We start from the raw sequence: 19,155 nt of genomic DNA, 5'->3' as shown, positions 1-19,155 counted from the left end.
GGGGAAAGCCCTCATGAATAGGATTAGTGCCCTTATAAATGAGATCTCGGAAAGCTACCACACCACTCCTGCTATGTTTGGACACAGCAAGAAGACTGCTATGCATGAAACAGGAAACAGGCCCTCACTAGACACTGAATCTGCCTGCACCTTGATCATGGACTTCCCAACCTCCAGAACTGTGAGAAATAAATTCCTGTTGCTTATAAGTCACTGAGTCTATGATATTTTGTTATAACAGCTTGAGCTAAGACAAAACTTAGTCAATTCAACTGTCTCATATTTAGAAACATGTAGTACCTCAATCATGTATTTTAGCATGATGTATTACTATGAAAGCAACACATTTTTAAACATGTATGCTGAAATATCAATATGGCACTATCTTCAAAGTTACTATAATAAGAGCAAAATTGCTTATAATGAGGGACTTCCTAAGTCTTGAAATGGATTTAAGGTGAACTCTTACAGTGAATTTCAAATCATAAAGAAGTTCTGGTATTGTAATAAACCAATTATTACTAAGAATTTTTTAGATATGAATAGTTTTTTCTCATTAAGGTATAATTGGAGCTGAATGTACCTATTTAATAAAGTATAATCAAGTACTCAAACAAGAGTAAAACAATATTCAAACACCAATTAGGTAAACACAGTCCTAATTCAATAGTGTTACCTGTGTCTGCTTGATTTCTTGGTACTATTTAATAGCATCAGTTCCAACATATAGTTCATAGAGTTAACATTTTTTAAAGAAGAATCATGTATGTGGAAGAGTGGCAAAATAAGTATTGCCAACATGTTTCTTGTCCTTTTTACTTTGTCTTTTGTTCCTTGAGGAAGTAATTTCCTCAAGTAAGTTCCTTTTAGGTGTAATTTTGACATTTAAAAATATGCCAAACATTTAAAAATAAGTTGCACATTTTAAAAGGAGAGAATATGAAGTATTTCTCGCATATTGTCCCAATAATTTCCCTCTTCTACAAATTCTATGTGCAAAGAGGGAGGGTTCAACTTTACCTGGGAAGACAATATGTAGTACACAGGAAACTCTGGATTTTGGCAATAGAACATTGTTACCTAAACTACCTGAGCCATACTAAACTGATCATAGCAATGACAATTACAGGGATGTTGTGGTTATCAGAAGATGATTTTTAGGATTGCATGAAGTGAGACATACAAGTCCCTGTGATTAACCATATTTTTGACACACACCTAGCAATAAGTTTGTTAACTGCCTTCTCTTTTCCCTTTCTCAATTCCAAAAATTTGAGTGCATAGACTCTTTTGAAAATCCTTCAGATACCAAGAGAGTACCAAAAATTACATATTTAAATTTAGGATTTTCTTTTTTTTTTCTAAATTTATTTCATGAAATTATGGGGGTACAAACACTTTGGTTAGATGTTATGTCTTTGCCACATCTCAACCATAAATTTAGGGTTTTTTTGTTTTTCTTCTTGTCTTTTTATTTATTGATTTTTTATTTCAGCATATTACGGGGGTAAAATGTTTAGGTTACATACATTGCCTTTGCCCCACCTGAGTCAGAGCTTCTAGCATGTCCATCTCCCAGACAATGCACACCACATCCATTAGGTGTATATATACCCATCTCCTCCCCCTCTATCTGCCGGACCCCCCCAAGAATGTTCTTACTTCATGTTCACTTAAATGTTGATCAGTTAATACCAATTTGATGGTGAGTACATGTGGTGCTTGTTTTTCCACTCTTATGATACTTCACTTAGTAGAATGGTCTCCAGCTCTATCCAGGATAACACAAGAGGTTGTTTTTTGTTGTTGTTGTTTGTTTGTTTGTTTGTTTGTTTTTTTAAGAGTCAATGTCTTGCATTGTTGCCCTGGCTGGCATGCAGTGGCATGTTCATGGATCACTGTAACCATACCTGCACTGGAGCTATTCTCCCTCAATCTCCCAAGTAGATGGGACTACAGGCAAGCACCACCACACCAGTTATTGTTTTGTTTTGTTTTAATTTTTTGTAGAGACAGGGTCTCACTATGTTGCCCAAGCTCATCTTGAACTTCTGAATACAAGAGATCCTCCCACCTTGGCCTCGGAAAGCATTGATATTACAGATGTCAGCCACCCCACACAGCCTTAAATTTAGATTTTATAAACCACAAGTCATTATCTGAACGTATAGCTGAGCGGGCATTAAGTATTATTGCTTCAAGACAAGAGCCAATAAAATAAGAAGCCTAATAAAATGTGAAATGATTTAAAATAGCTTGTAGATTTAAAGAGTTGGATGGAATATTCACTCTTAAATGAAAATTATAGACTAGATATGCATAATCATTTTGATCATAAATACTGAAGTATCCTAATGAACAGTGATAATTAGGTTTCTAAGCATTTAAAATAAGATATTTCTTAAGTTAGTGACATGTTTTTAGAAGTGTCTCTTCCCTTTTCTTTTTTGGAACATTTGAAAACAAATGTAGGTAATAAATCTAGATATCTTACTGAGGCAGAATAACAAATATATGTTATTAACAAAAAATAAAAAATAAAAATTCATGTTTCCTCATTGAAGTATTTTTTCTTAAATTAGCAGCATGGATTACTTAGAAAATTAATAATAAAAAAGATAATAATGTTATATGAGCTTTAGATCTGATGTCTGTAAATCCTCCTGTACCAGGTCATTATTGTGTGTAATTAATGTCCTCTCCCCTCCCATGGAGCAAGAAGCCAGGTTACTCTCCATAGAAATGCTAATATGGCCCACCAGGGACAAGAGACACACATTTTCTTAGATTCCCTGTGGCTTCTTCTGAATTATTCAGCGTTTCCCATCTAATTATTATTTTGTTATATCCATTAGTGATATGCAAATAGTTATGCAGTATCTGCCCCTTTTTAAGTTCAGATAAAGAAGCTGGTCCTGGTCGGTTGCTACTTTAGAAAAATGCACTGAAGCACTTTACAGCTACATCAAAGACACTATGCAACAGGAAACAGGGGCCTATGTAAATATTAGGGAGAGATACTAGAGGAAGAGGAAGAAAAAAAGAGGAAATTACAAATAACTGAACATTAAGAGACAAGGTAAAGAGAAAAATAGCTGTAGGCAGAAAGTGACAGAGACAGAAAGGAAACAGAGAGAGGATACAAAAAGTTTTGATTCCATTAAAAGTCAGTATTTTCGGGCCGGGCGCGGTGGCTCACGCCTGTAATCCTAGCTCTCTGGGAGGCCGAGGCGGGCGGATTGCTCGAGGTCAGGAGTTCGAAACCAGCCTGAGCAAGAGCGAGACCCCGTCTCTACTATAAATAGAAAGAAACTAATTGGCCAACTGATATATATATAAAAAATTAGCCGGGCATGGTGGTACATGCCTGTAGTCCCAGCTACTCGGGAGGCTGAGACAGAAGGATCGCTCGAGCCCAGGAGTTTGAGGTTGCTGTGAGCTAGGCTGACGCCACGGCACTCACACTAGCCTGGGCAACAAAGCGAGACTCTGTCTCCAAAAAAAAAAAAAAAAAGTCAGTATTTTCAATAAAAATTTGCGGAAGCATTTAAAGTGAAAGCTGACTCACTGTTTTTAAAAAAGCAGCACAATGCTTTGAATAGAAAAGAATTAAGTCACATGATGAAGCTAACAGGCATATTCACTTTTTTAAATTTCTGAAAAACATTCTTATCTATGTCATAACTCCAAAATTTCTTGTTTGAAAGTGTTGATTTCTTGGTCATATTATACAAAGAGTATCTACTTACTTGTTTTGTAGTCTTATGCCAATTATTTGATCTGTCTGTCTGTTATTTAGTGCTCTCTTCTGTAAAATGGGAATAATAGCATCTACCTCATTGGGCTACTTTAAGTTTTTAATGAAATAAAGTAGGAAAGGTTCTTGGCCTAGTTTTAGTACTAAGTTATATGCTCAATATCTACTATTCATTTTATTATAACTAGTGATTAGAAAAAATTATTAGTGTTATGTTAATTTGTCTATAATTATGTAAAAATTATTAGTGTTATTCTTCTGCACTTTATGAAAGTAGAGACAACATGGGAGGAAAAAAGTCTCTGCCCTCCTCAGAAAATAATCAGTTTTATCAAATGAATAGATACCCTAGATCACTAATTTTCCACATGGATTAAACTTTAGCATCACAGTTTACTGAGTAAAATAAAACTTTTATTTTAAATAGTTCATCAGTTGATTCAAGTGCCTTCTCAAGTTTAAGAATCAGTGTTCTAGGTGAATTTTTACAAAAAAGTACACTCATAGACAAATGGTGATAGCATTATATAATATATAAATTCTGTACAACAGTATGATCCTTATTCTTCAGGAGTCTTTTGTACTTATGCATGTGTATACTTTCAATTTTGAGTTAGTTGTACTTACAATGATTATCTCCTCTCTTCACTTAACCAAAGACTATCCATCTCTCAGCTCCAAAACAAATTCCGTTTCTTTCATTAAAAGCTTTGATTCCTCCATCACAGAGTAAGTCTCCCTCTTCTGAAATCCTAGAGCAGGGCTCAACAAATATTTTTCTCTAAAGTGCCAGATAGTAAATATTTTGGTCTTTGCAGGCTAAGTCACAACTACTCAACTCTGCCCTGCAGCAGGAAACCAGCCACAGAACACAGGGAAATAAGAAGGTGTGGTTGTATTCAAATATTAATATATTATTTTACTTATAAAAACAGCAGGCTAGATTTGGCCCAAGGACTATACTTGGGCAACCTCTGTCCCAGCTGATCCTGTTCTCTATTATTTATTTTGACACTTAATCCTACTCTGGGCTGTACCTTTAATTAGTGAATATACACATACACATAAACAACCCCCTCCCCCCCACACACACATACATACACGATGTCTCTGAAATTAGAATCTCCTTGGTGGGGGGTCAGAAAAGACGTCTTATACATATTTTTCCAGGTATTTTTGCAGAGTATTTCATATAGCAATGCTTAATTCTTTACTGATTTTAATTGATTTATGATATGAAACCAAGATCTAGAGCCATTAGCATCTTACACGCATTGAAACATCTGCTGAGGTATTGACTCTTGGGGTACTCTAATGTGCAGCTTCATCTTCCTGGGTCTTTATTCTCCCTATCTACAAATAAATATAATCTATCTCACATGGTAATAATGAGGATAAGAAATACTATAAATAAAAGACAAAACACCAGCAGGCCCTTAAATAGCATCAATAATTATGTTGGCATATGTTTTATGTCTTAATATGAACAAACATCTCTAAGTCATGGTAACAGAATGATTAGTCTTTTTCATTGTGGTAGCTTTTCAATGTGCTTATGTGCACTATTATATCTAAATGAAAACTAAGGAATTCCTATCTTAAAATTCCCTTAGGATGTATTCTTAATTGATATTATTAACTTTGTACCTAAGTGAAACATTCGGCAGCACTTAAATATTTTTGCATCATCAGTATCAGTAATTGAGTTTTCTCTTATATGTGCCAGAAACTAGAATTTTGTACATACTGAAAAGATATACATTATTGTACATTCAATGAGTTGTTTGTTTTCTGAACTTCTGACTTGGCTCAAGCTGGGAACAGCAATATGATAACTCATAAATACTTGTATATAGATGGAATTCCTAAAGAATAAAGAAGTTCTGTCTCAAAACATGCCAAAAATATAGGTAGGGATAAAAATGAAATGACTGTGATTACCATATATTGGTTACCTATATTATTTACTTATCCTCCAATGACAACCCATGAAATAAGTTTTTACTGTTTCCCAAATGAGGTAAATGGGGCTCTGAAAGTTTACATATTTGATTTTGTTTAAACAGCTTAGATGGAACTAATCAAAATTTCATTGACATTTATTTGCCTATCTTCAAAGTCTCTGATCCAACAGGGGACATTGAGATGGAAAAAAAAGAGGAAGAGACAAAAGACAGAAGAACTACAGAACGACACAGACTACAGGGAGAAGATGACAATGAAGGTCTACAAAAAGTTGGCTCAAGGACATAAATTGCTTAAGCTTGCCTTGAGGATATGTTTAGTTGTGTAAGTTAAGACTAACAGGGACTTATATGTTATATTCCACAACCATCTCTCTAACATCTAAAACAGTTTATAGAACACAATAAGTGAATAAATAGTTGTTTAAAGATTGCATCCTGTGCCTTGAAATATGTTATAGGCTTTATTCAAAATCCCACTTTATTGTAGATTTGACACATATACATCCATTAGAATTCTCCAGACGCTATTCTGTTCATACCCCTACTGGTACAAACAGCCCAGGGCTTCCATAGAGTCCTGCTACTTCCAACACCTTCCACCCCCACCATCTTGCAATCTGAACTAAAGGGATGACATCCTGAACTTACTGTTCCTGCTGTCCTTACTGGTTCTTCAGCCTCTCTGAGTTTATAAGCAGTCATTATTTTCTCTAAGCTTTCTAGATTGTTTCCATGTACTTCCTTTAAATAGTAAGGAAGGCTGATCATCCTGCTGACTCTTTAACAAACCAAAATCCATTATACTTGACTAATCTTATTTTTAAACTTCCTTCCCCTAGAATGCCTTAAAATCAAATATAACACTGAGTATTTGAAAATACTAATATTGAAAGGGTATATTGTGGTTAACAGATTAAAATCCAGACCTCTCCATTGACAAAATGTGCAACATTGCGCAAGATTGTTCACCTTTGTGCTCTAATCTACTCATCTGTAAAATGAAGGTAATAAACAATGCTTTCTCATAGGTTTTGAGGATTAAATTAGTTAAAGCATGTAAAGTATTAAATTGATGCCTGGCATATAGAAGTGTTTAAGAAGGGTAAGCTATTTTTACTTAAAGGTTACCTGTGTAACTTCACTTAATAGCCCCTTCTTTGGTCCAGTGTCTTTAAAGTCATTTGTTATACACACATACACACATGGCATGTTTGTTTTACCACTTAACGCATTAATCTACAGAAGTAAATAATTTTACTGAGTGGCTAATTTCTAATTGTAATCAAAACTTAAAGTGAGCTTTCCTTCTATTCTCCAGTGGCTTATCCATTTACATTTTCATTACACTGAGGGCACAGAGAGAAAATGTTCAGCCCTAAGATAACAGTGAGGTTCTCCCAGAGGTAGATCATTATATACACCTTGATTTCCCACTCTTTAACTTCACCTGAAGAGATGATATTGGTAGCCAGTTGTATCGTGAACAACAGTTGAAATATTTACATTCATAACCACTGTCATCCTTGAAGTGTTCTGTATTTTTATGGATTTCCCTAAACTTGAATGACTCCAAAATACAGTAGCCCTAAAAAAGTACTTAATCAGGTCATATAAAGAACAGACAGAAAAGCTGAATATGTCAAATTGGTAGAGAAAACATAAAACTTGCAAGCTGTCACCATATATGTGCAGTCTGTCATTCAAATGGGAAAGGGATTTACTTCATGTGACCCCAGAAAGCCAAATAAAGACTCCAGGTAGAAGCAAAAGAAATTTAGTCACAACTGAAATTGTCTTTAAAAGAACAGCCTGCCTCAGTGTGTATAGTTAAAAAAAAAAAAAAACAATAGATGGTGGTTTATTGAAGATGCTGAAGACACAGAAACAATTCATAAAACTGGAAACATATATCCCCCAAGTTCCTTGCAACTCCATAATCTGTCAAAGTTTCAATGGAGACATAAATATAGATATATTGTTATTCCGGCATCAGAAATTTATGGCATATACTGAAGACTTATACAAAGGCAACTATAATAAAATGTTTTATTATCTACCTGGAGATAGCAAATATATATATGTGTGTGTGTGTATATATGTGTGTGTGTATATATATATATGTATGTATATATATATACATTATGTTTAACACAAATAAGACATATTATAAATGCAACATAACTAAAACTTTAGAAAACTTTTTCCACCTATCCAGAGGCTTCTGAGGAAAATTTGAATGTAGTGTTTAAACTAAGCTTTGAAGGTGAGGTTAAAGATAAATGGAAACAGTAGAAAGTGAAAGCCTTCTAAGATGAAGTTGGAACATTCCAAGAAAAAAGAACAGCATGACCAAAGATATATCGTGTTCATCCTCGTTCAAGAAATAGAATGAGGATGAACAAGGCAAAGGGGACAGCTCTATTTGACTTCAGTATGATGGCAGTGGGAAAGGAGCCTGGAAAAGCTGTTTAGAATTACGTCATGTAGAGACTGAAATGTCAGTCGTTGGGCCTAGGTAATGGGAGCTACCAAAGTATTGTTTACATGTAGGTAAGGGAGCGTGTTTCAGAGAGTATCTGATAGCATGTACAGAATTAACTGGAAGCAAGAGATAGTAGAGGTGGGAAGACTCAGCAAGAGAGTATGACATGACTGTAGGTAGTATGTCAAAAGCAACTGAAATCTGTGGCAACATCAGAAAAGAGAGAACTGGCTTAAAAAAAAGTATTTCAGGTATATGTAAGGCCAGAGAGAGGGAGGGTTTCAAAAGTGTCTCTACTAGAATGATGTTGATATCAATAAAAGAAATGGGGAAGGGGCAACAAAAAGGAAGGAAAGTTCAGAGTATTGGAGGTGTCAGCAGCACAGTAAAGAGAAGCTCTCCCACAGACACTTGGAAGCGTCTAGAAATGCTTACAACTTGAGGGAAGTCAGGGCTGCAGGCAATGGCCTGGAAGTTATTCCTACTCAGTTGAAAGTGGAGGTCAAGAACAGATGAGTTTTGCCAATCAACAGCATATAGACAAAAGAAAAACTCCAAACGAAATTTGAATAACACAAATTATAATAATTAGGAGGTGAAAGGAGGGCTGGAGAGGAGGTACAAATGAGTAGTAGACATGAAAGAGAACAAAGAGCACAAGGAAGCCTAAAGAGGAGTTCAAGAAGCATCAGGCACCAGCATTGCCAAAAGGTTGTTGATAGTTTAAAGTAAATGAAGATCTGGAGCCTAGGAAGTCAATGATAACCTGGTTATTAAAGTTAATATGTACCAATAAAGAACTCATTCTTTCAAATCCAAATACTTTCATACAAGATTTGTCTTTTAATCCTTTAACAGAAAAAAATGATTTTTATTTTATTTGAAGACACTCTGATCTCAAGCATAATTTCCTTAAACATTCTCAATTTGATCCTATTGGCTAATAGTTTCAACCATATTTAATACATTCCACTAAAGTATATTAAAATATAGAGGGGCTTTTTTGATTGTTATAATGACTGAGAGAAAGCCATTAGCATACAGAAAACAGAGGGCATGTTATGGACTGAATGAGTCCCCCCAAAATTCATATGTTGAAGTCCTAACCCCTAAGGTAATGGTATTAAGAAGTAGGGCCTTGGAAGATAAGTAGATAATGAGGATGGAACCCTCATGAATGTGATTGATTAATGCTCCTATAAAGGGGAGCCCAGAGAGCTCTCTCAACCTTTTACCATCATGTGAAGATACAAGAAGTCAGCAGTCTGTAACCCAGAAGAGGACCGTCATCAAATTCCAACCATGCCAGCACCAAAATTTCAGATTTCTAGGCTCCAGAACTGTGAGAAATAAATTTATTTTGTTTATAAGCCATCTAGTCTAAAATAATTTGTTATAGCAGCCTTAACTAACTAAGACAGGTCATAGACAATAAACGATGTCCTGCAACGAAAGAGGCATTCTATATAATGAAGTGTTCCGGCCAAAATGCCAATAATCCTACCTGTTGAGAAACAATGTCACCTAACACTATTTATCACTAAATTCACATTTTGCATATTTGAGAATAATTGATAGAACTTTGGATTCTGGAATTTTTGAAAATCAATTTTAAAACAAGGTAAATATTGTTAACATAGTTCATCTCTGGGAAACTTGTCAAGTGCATGCTTTTACCTTTTATCATTTATTCATATCTAGTCTAGTTCCAAAAGAAATAGATCGTGAGTAAGTACTTAGTAGGACAGTTTCTTTTCATAAAGTACCATTCTCCAACATATTAGCTTTAATAAGAATCTGTCAGGGGTACAAAACTAATTAATAATAATACATATCATTGTGTTATTAGATGGGGAATAGTCAATTTTTTAAATAAAATGCTTTATCTTTATCTAAAATATTTCATTTGTGTTCACCACATATAAAAATATTTTCAACTGAAAGTTGCTATTTTAATGTCAAGTATTACTAAAAATTAATTATGGGTTTACATAATTGAACCACATAGATATTTTTGTGGAACTCTCCTAACTGCACAAAACCTTTAGCAAAAATACCTTTAGGCCAGCATCTTGTAGCTGTCATTCAATTGTCCTGTAGGATTTTCATGAACTCCTTTGAGATTTCAATGAATATTAATGAAAACATTTGCAAGAGTTTTGCTATTAGATCAAGAAAATTATTTCCAAAATATTTGCATCATTATCAACACTGATATTTGAGAATACGTTGAAAATGTCTCTGGTGCACCCAAATACCAATGGGCTCAGCTCTAGCTGGATTAGTGTTATGATAGTCAAATTCAATTTGCTTAACTTATGGTTAATTTTTCCTTTATTCTTGATTATAGCTGATACATGAAGGCACATACTTCCCACTTACTCAAAAATAGCTAGTCTATATTCTAGATGTTTTCCATACACTTTATTACTCACAATAGCACTTCATAGTGAGTACAACCAATCTCATTTTATGGAAGAGAAAAAAATGAAGCACAGATTTTTAAATAATTAATCAACCTTACAAAAGTGCAGAACCAAGCTTGAAGTCTAGGTCTGACTGATTCTAAAGTTAATTCCCTTTTTCCATGTGAATGCCTCAAGAGATGTTTGGTGAATGAATACAGAATCAAAAGCAAATTCAGAATATGCCCTTTTACTTTATATCCGTGACTCTGGACACGGAGATTTCTTTAGGTCACTTTGCCATCCTTCCCTTTAAAGGGGCTTGAGGCCAAAAATCTAAGCCAGATATTGTTAAAAAACAAATGCATGTCTAGAAATAATCTGCATCTATAGAAGGACGCTCTAATTTGAACACTGGGAAATGGTTGCTAAATTTTCAGATCACTTATCATTACTAATACACTCCTTGTCCCCCAAGGAGTGTAGTATATAGTAAACTGTTGATGCGAATATTTGCAAAGATGTAGTTTCTGACTTTTTGAGTTGTTACACAATACACTGAGTTGCTTATGATTATGTTTGCCTTCCACTAAAATCTTCAGTTGCCCCCTCACCTAGATTGCTTTAAACGTAACGTGCTTAGAAGCAGAAAGTGGATCAAGGATTGCTTCACTGGGGCTAAATAAGAGTCATCCTGTTCAACCCTCATCTGCCCTCTTCAGACCCCACTCAACTCTGATTTTTCAGCCACATTTCCCCAACTGCACACTTGTGGTTCCTATGACAGCATATTAAAGCTAACAACCTGTTAAAAGTTTGTAACTGTCTGAGTTCTGATTGGGTTTAGCCATGATGCATGGTGTGCCACAACAGGGTGATCTAGTGCCCGAGATTTACTCTTGCCCAGTCTTTTTCACTTCATGTCCTCATTGTCCGCTATTTTATTTCTCTGTTTTGTCTCCTTTTGGACCCCAGAAGACAGGGAGGACATAAAGTATTGCCTCTAGCCATCCCACACTCAACCCACCCCAGTCCTACTTACTTCTCCAGTAAAGGGAGTCAAAGGGACACTTGTAGACAAACTGGTCCTCGTTTTCTCTCCTGTGGGGGGGGTGTGTGTTTAATTTTAATTTCCCTGGAGTTCGAACCACAAAACTCCCACCCCAGCACTATCAGGAAAGTGGCCTTGAGCACGACCGCCCTTGTCAAGGCGGTCTGCGATCCTTTTCACGGAAGTAGAGGAGAAAAGAAGGTGGAGAGGCCAGCTGTTGCAGCGTCAGCTGAGAAATGAGGCAGTTCGCACGTGAGCCAGCGGCAGCCTCCCGCGCTACCTGGCCCGGCCTGGCGCCCCCAGCGTGGCGCAGCAGCGCAGGAAGCACAGCGCGGCGCAGGCCCTCCTCAGCCCCCGCCAAGTCGGCGCACCCCGCTGCCCGGGCGCAGGCATGGCCCGCAGATACCTTTCCATCCGCCTCCACTCGGGTCATCCTTCCTAGATTCCGAAAAAGAAGGAAGACGACCCTCCTCGGTATTTCGTCCCCTCCTCCAAGGCTCTCCGAGCCCCGGTCATCTGCTAAGAGAAGACGTTCCATAACGAACACTCTCACCACCCTCGCGACGCCACCCCAGGGGGCCCTGGGCGGGATGCTGGCGGGCGCGCACTACACACGCCCGGCGGGAACCGGCCCTGGGCCAGGGAGAGTGGGCAGCACCGCGCCAGCCCGAGGCTCCGTGCGAAATCCGAGAGCGTGAGCACCTCGCGGACTGAAGCGTGAGGGACGCTCCCGTCCGGGACCCCGCGGGCCTCCCCACAGCTCCTGCGCCGCTGTCCGCGCGCTCGGCTGACACGAGCTCCATTTCGGTGGCAGCTTCGAGTATTTTTGTCTATATAAGGGCTCGCCGGCAAACTCTGCGTTGGCGCGTTAGTCTGCTCGCGTCGCAGACGCGCGCTCGCCTTCCTCTCTACCGGCGCCTCCTCCTCATCCTCCTCCCCCTCCTCCTCCTCCTCCCCCCTTCCTCGCGGGGTGTACTTACTTTATCTGGTCTCTGGCACGGAGTGGGCGCTGCAGCTCTCCCTTCCTCCCGAGCTGCAGCCGGTTCGCCTCGCTGTCACCGGGTGAATGGAATTATTTATTTATTTATGTCCCCTGACGTGTCCTCGCCCGCCTAGAGCCGGAGGAGGAGGAGGAAGAGGAGGAGGCGGGGAGGGGGGGCGCGGCTGCTGAAGGCCCTTGTGGATGCCCAGGAGCGAGCTCGGGGGGCGGAGGGTGGGCGCCGGGGAGGTTGTGATGGAGGACGGCCTGGGGGGGGACTTGATGGGCGAGTGGGGGCGGAGTGGGGGGGGGGGGCAGAAGCCGTCTCCCGGTGACTGGAGAGACTGCGCATGCTCCGAGCGGCTGTCTACGCTATAGACACTTATTGCTCGGGGCGCTCCACTTCGGATTTTAGTTTTGGCCAAGAGGAAAGCCAAAAGGCAGATCTGTCCTTCCAGTTGGTCGTGACAAGTTTTACGGGAAGTGCTTTGAAGTCTAACCCAGGAGCCCGGTGTGGGGTAGTTCTGTTTAGATACCACAGGTAGTTGTTCAACCTGCCGGAGAGAAAAGCGTGCTAAAAGAAAAGAGCCCGGCAGGATGCAGGGAGACTAGAAGATCCTCACTGAGAGCTCCGAGGGAAAGTGTTGAGCCGTTTTTCAAAGTGTTCAGCCTTTTGGGAAGGGGACAGGGCAGTGTTGGAGATTAGGCTCACCAACCTGATCACTACAAGGGAAAAATAAAATTTACACCATGAGAGGAGGGGTATAGAAAACAGCGCCAGGAGACATTGAAAATAGAAAAGGACTTTTAAAAAATCATTTGTAAATAATTCCTATAATTTAATTCTTAGTTTCCCAGATTATTTAATTCTCCAAAACAGGATTTGCTTATTTGACAATGACTAGTGCTAAGAATAATGGTAATTCCACCGTCATTGGTTTGGTTTCTTCCCCTGTCTATGTTTCTTGGGGAAGTTGGAAAGAAGCAGGGCTGGAAGTGAACATTTCAGCAACTTCAAAAATTGGGTTTCTTTAATATCTTTAAGTTGCTATTAGAAAAAGGAACTGTCCAGAAGAATTAGTGTAGGTTTGTATTTAAGAACTCATGTTTCTGCCAGTTTAACTGACTTTTCCACCCTTGGTTTCACAATAATCCTATTAGAGGTGTTCTATAACTAGTCATATTTTATAAATTTGGAAACAGATATAGAGAGATTAAGTCACTTTAAATATCCACTTCTGCCATAGCTAGTCTGCAGTCATGGACAAAATTTGAATGTCACTTTCTGCAGCTACAAAATAGAAATAATAATAGCTTTTTATTGTCATAAGGTTTAAATGAGATATGTGAAGTGGCACATAGATAATAAGGGATAAATAAATGGTGCCTATTAATAACTTTAAAATGTTTGGAAGACAATTTTACAGAAAGAGAATTAGTTTGAAAACTAAAAAATGGCAGGAAATTCTAGAAAGGATTTTATATTTTTAAAGCTAAACATGCATAAATAGACGTTTGTGTAAGATATGATAGGCATTTGATAATGATGCAGTGTCTAGGAGTGACTATGATCACTCTATTTCAATGACAAAAAAAGAATGTTAAACTTGAGGGGGAAAACAACATAAAGGCATGTCTCAAGGTCATGTTCTGGAGTGTTTGCTATTGACATTTTTCCAGCTTATTCATCACTTTTATTTTTTTTTTCAAAGAGGAACAAGAAAGACCACATATTCTTGATTTTTGACCCTATTCTCCCTTTTTCTTCTCTTTGATTTTTCTTTATTGTCCTGTTCTTTGGTCTGTCCCATGCTCTTGACCTATTTAACCCATTGTCAAATGCCCAAACATCACTACTTATAGCATTATATCATAACCTCAGCAAGTGTTCTTTTTAAGTTTTGTTTTTCCAACAATCAAAACTCTGAATTCCTACTGCCACAGAGTATTTGGAAACTAATTTCTAAATTAACTTGTTGCTATAGCTAGGCATGCTATATAAATACTTGATTGAATTAGAAAGAAATCTGAAAGAGAATTAGGTAGGAATAAATCCAGTCAATTTATCCTATGACTTATAATTTAATATTTTTCAAAAATTGAAGAAAAAAACAATATTGGGAAAAATTCAGCGATATGATCAGAACTTGGAATGCTCTAATAAAAAGTCTGTCTTGATTTCTAGTCATAAGGTGAAATAGTAATGGGAAAAACAAAGAACAGCAATATGTTTAATATTCTAGCAATTCATGTTCCACAAATAAGCCAACTGCAAATATATACATAGCATATAAACTAATAAAACTCAAATGTGCACTATATACCCACAGCCTCATATTACAGGTTCTTTGTCCCTTCATTACTCGGTCATGCCATGTCTTCTCATATTTTTCTGTCTTCTCATTTCCTGCCCTCTTTTTCATATCAAATTTATCTAAACCTTTTTTTACTTTAATGCTCAGAAAATATGTCATCACCTCTATAGCATTTCATTGATTCCCTATTAATAAGGATTGATTCCTTCTTCCTCTGTGCTCTTTCCCATAAAGCATGTTTTGTGTCTCTATTTGGGGTATTTTCTTTCTGCTTCCCAGTATGACTATATTATAATATGTTTTTGTCTATCTCTGAAATCTGTTAGGATGTTTGAAGGTAGAGATGACATTTTCTTCATCTCTGGAATCATCTAATATCCAGCACAAAATCTTGCATATAGAAAGCTAATCATTAATGTTTGCCAAGTGGGGGAAAGAGATAACAGTGTGATTTTAAGCAACAGATGTACAGCAGAGGCTATTGGTGTTCACAATATCCATGATCCGCATGATTCTACATTTTCTGGCTTCCCTTATAGTTATATTGGGGCCATGAAACTATGTAGTTCTAACTAATAGAGTATGAGTGGAAGTGACATATGTAATGCCTGGTAAAGAGAGTTAAGACCCACAATGCCTCCTTCATCCCTCCTTTTCCCTGCCACAGGGACATGTTTCTGGTGGAGGAGCTACACAATGGAGTCACTAAAGGATGACTCACACTGGGCTTCGTATAAGCAGGGAACCATGTGCTAAGCCTCTGAATATCAGGCTGTATTTGTCCTGAGAACATAGCCTATTCTGACCAATATAAAATGTTAATAAGATTATAAATAATAATAGCATAAAACCAAATGAAACATTGAACTTATGACAGTGCTCCAATGTGTTCTTAAGCCAAGGCTGAAAATATATTCTCATGATCCTAACAAATTCATATAGCAGCCTTTTCATTGCAAGAGATTCTGTGAAACCAGAATAGGTGTGTGTGTGTGTGTGTGTGTGTGTGTGTGTGTTTGTGTGTAAACTGCACACAATAGATTGGTTTTAACTAAGGACAAAAGACCAAATGTCCCAATGTTACCCTCACCTAAGTGAAAACAAATGTGCACCTGACATCCAGTGGCAACATACTGTGACTGAGATTGTAGCCGGCTAGAAGCTGTGAAAATGATTCCTGTGACCTGGTTTCATAGAATATATAAAGTATAAAAGACATCTCTCTGCTGCTTCTAGATTTATATCTTGAGTACATCTATGTAGGCTACTTTGGAAATGTCTTCTATGGAAATCTCTCATAGAATTTTGGGAAAATGAAAATCTAGTCCAATTTTACAAGAAGGGAAATTTTTCAAGAAGGGAAATCAATTGTGTTGGACGCTGCTGTACAGTCCATCTTTCCATAACCATACAATAGCACAGAAGGATCTTTTGTCAACAAAAAAATACTGTGGGCTCCAAACACTCTCAGTCAGTTATGCACTAAAATGATTGTCTGTTTGGGTATTTTTCTAATTTTACATTTTATTAATTATTATGCATAAGCTAAACTTCAAAGATTCTGAGTGTTTTATAGATACTTTTAGTGTCTTATAGATACTTTCATCTGAATATTCTGATTATTCTGAATAAGACTAGAAACTTGGATTCAAAGTTCTCATCATAGATTGTAAAGTTTTCAGACAGTGATTTTGTAAACAGTGGCTTTTTATTTAATACTTAATGAATTTTATTACATGAATCTATGATAGCCAAAGGTGTTACCATGGAACTTTAAGGGCTTTAGTCCTTTTTCCTGCACATTTGGTCTTGGATTGGCCCCTTAACCTCTCTGACTCATAGGTCTTTACTTTGATACCTTAATAATTAGCTTCACTTTCTAAAACTCTATGATTCTTACAAGCACTTCAAGGGTACCAAGATCCAAACAATTTATGCATAATCTTAACAAATGAAGAAATATTTATGTAGACTTCTATTAAACTAAAAATAAATATTTACTTCTCATATTTCAGAGAGTAATGTTAATGAAGGTACCCTATAAAATGTGACCACATATTTACCTGCTTAATTTGTAATACTTGCTATGTTCCTGGAATGTCCTTGAAAGGTTAGACAATGTTTGTATTAACATAATACCTCGTAGGTCACAAGAGAGTCTGACGCAAAATACTCTTAACTGGACATACACTTCTCAGTAAAGGGGGTTTCAGCATCTCTTTGTTTCTTTGCTTACCATTAATGCCACCTTGCCATTCTGTTTGCCATTTAGGGACTGTTTTTCTACTTTTCCTCTGCCAGGAATTTTTATGGCATTTTTCTATACAGGCATGCCTCAGAGGTATTTCAAGTTAAGTTACAAATTACCACAATAAAGTGAATATTGAGATAAAGTGAGCCACATGAATTATTTGGTTTTCCAGTTCAGATAAAAGTTATGTTTGCACTATACTGTAGTCTGTTAAGTGTGCAAATAGCATTATGTCTAAAAAAGCAATGTACATACCTTAACTAAACATTTTTTACTGCATGCTAAAAAATGATTATGATCATTGGAGCCTTCAATGAGTCATGATCTTTTTGCTGGTGTAGGGTCTCTCCTTGATGTTGATGACTGCTTACTGATCATGGTGGTGGCTGCTGAAGCCAGGAGTGGTTGTGGCAATTTCTTAAAATAAGACAACAATAAAGACTGCCACATCAATTGACAATTCCTTCCAAGAAAGATTTCTCTATAGCGCACCATGTCATTTGATGACATTTTACTCATAGTAGAACTTCTTTAAAAATTGAAGTTTATTCTTTCAAACCCTACTGCTGTCTTATCAACTGAGTTTATATAATATTCTAAATCCTTTGCTGTCCTTTCAATAGTGTTCACAGTATCTTTACTGGGGGTAGATCCATCTTGAGAAACCACTGTCTTTGCTCATCCATAAGAGACAATTCCTCATCTGTTCAACTTTTGTACTGAGATTGCAGCAATTCAGTCACATCTTCAGGCTCCACATCTAACTCTAGTTCTTTTGCTGTTTCCACCACATCTGCAGTAACTTCTTCCACTGAAGCTTTGAACCCCTTAAAGTCATTCATGAGGGTTGGAATCAACTTTGTCCAAATTCCTGTTAATGTTTCTATTTTGACCTCCTCCCATGAATCACAGATATTTTTGATGGCATCTAGGATGGTGAATCCTTTCCAGAAGGATTTTAATTTACTTTGCCCAGATCCATCAAAGGAATCACTGTCTATGGCAGCTGTAGTTTTATGAAATATTTCTTAAGTGATAAGAATTGAAAGTTGAAATGACTCCTTCATCCATGAGTTACAGAATGGATGTTGTGTTAGCTGGCATAAAACAACATTAAGGTCCTTGTACACCTCCATCAGAGTTCTTGGGTAACCAGTTGCATTGTCAGTAAGCAACATTATATTTAAAGAAATCTTTTGTTTTCCCCTGAGTAATAGATCTCAACAGTGGGCTTAAAATATTCAGTAACACATGCTATTATCGAATGTGCTGTCATCCAGGCTTTGTTGTTACATTTATTAAGCACAGGCAGAGTAGATTTAGCACAATTACTAAGGGCCCTAGGATTTTCCAAATGGAAAATGATCACTGGCATCAAGTTGAAGACAACAGTTTTATTAGCCCCTAACCAGAGAGTCAACCTCTCCTTTGAAGCTTTGAAGCCAGGCATTGACTTCTCCTCTCTAGCTATGAAAGTTCTATATGGCATCTTCTTCCAATAGAAGACTTGTTTTGTCTACATTGAAAATCTATTGTTTAGTGTGGCCACCTTCATCAATGATCTTAGCTAGATTTTCTAGATAACTTGCTGCAGCTTCTCCATCAGCACCTACTGCTTCACCTTGCACTTTTATGTTATGGAGAAGACTTCTTTCCTTAAACTTTGTGAACCAACCTTTGCTAGCTTTGAACTTTTCTTCTGCAGCTTCCTTAAATCTCTCAGTCATTACAGAATTCAAAAGAGCCAGGGCCTTGCTCTGATTTAGGCTTTGGGATTTTCTCTTCCCCTTCCCTACCTGCAATAAAAATAATAATAGAAGAAGAATTAAGCTTTGGCTTTAGGGATGTTGTGCCTGGTTTGAACTTCTATCCACACTACTAAAATGTTCTCTGTATCAGAGATACAGAAAGTGAATAAGACTGATTCACTTTCTTATCATATGTTCCC

At 37.3% G+C, this 19,155-nt stretch overlaps 1 protein-coding gene and 1 long non-coding RNA gene across 4 annotated transcripts in view; one reads left to right on the top strand and one right to left on the bottom strand.

Annotated features, from left to right (window-relative positions):
• SLC16A7 (solute carrier family 16 member 7) overlaps positions 1–12,797 on the bottom strand; it is a 156,696-nt gene extending 143,899 nt beyond the window's left edge. Inside the window, exon 1 of one of the 2 annotated variants that reach the window (XM_012777162.3) lies at positions 12,643–12,797. The gene's annotated coding sequence lies outside the window, so the exon portion shown is untranslated. Of the gene's footprint in view, positions 1–12,068; positions 12,182–12,642 lie in introns of those variants that run through there. The other variant, XM_012777160.3, reaches the window with a different exon arrangement.
• The window catches only part of LOC142873397 (uncharacterized), a 33,434-nt gene continuing 26,329 nt past the window's right edge, over positions 12,051–19,155 (top strand). The window contains exon 1 of one of the 2 annotated variants that reach the window (XR_012921456.1): positions 12,051–12,136. This is a non-coding gene — a long non-coding RNA (uncharacterized LOC142873397). Of the gene's footprint in view, positions 12,137–12,180; positions 12,380–19,155 lie in introns of those variants that run through there. The other variant, XR_012921457.1, reaches the window with a different exon arrangement.

This window comes from Microcebus murinus, chromosome 10, assembly GCF_040939455.1.
Source record: "Microcebus murinus isolate Inina chromosome 10, M.murinus_Inina_mat1.0, whole genome shotgun sequence".
NCBI lineage: Eukaryota > Metazoa > Chordata > Mammalia > Primates > Cheirogaleidae > Microcebus > Microcebus murinus.
This window is presented reverse-complemented; position numbering and strand designations above follow the sequence as displayed.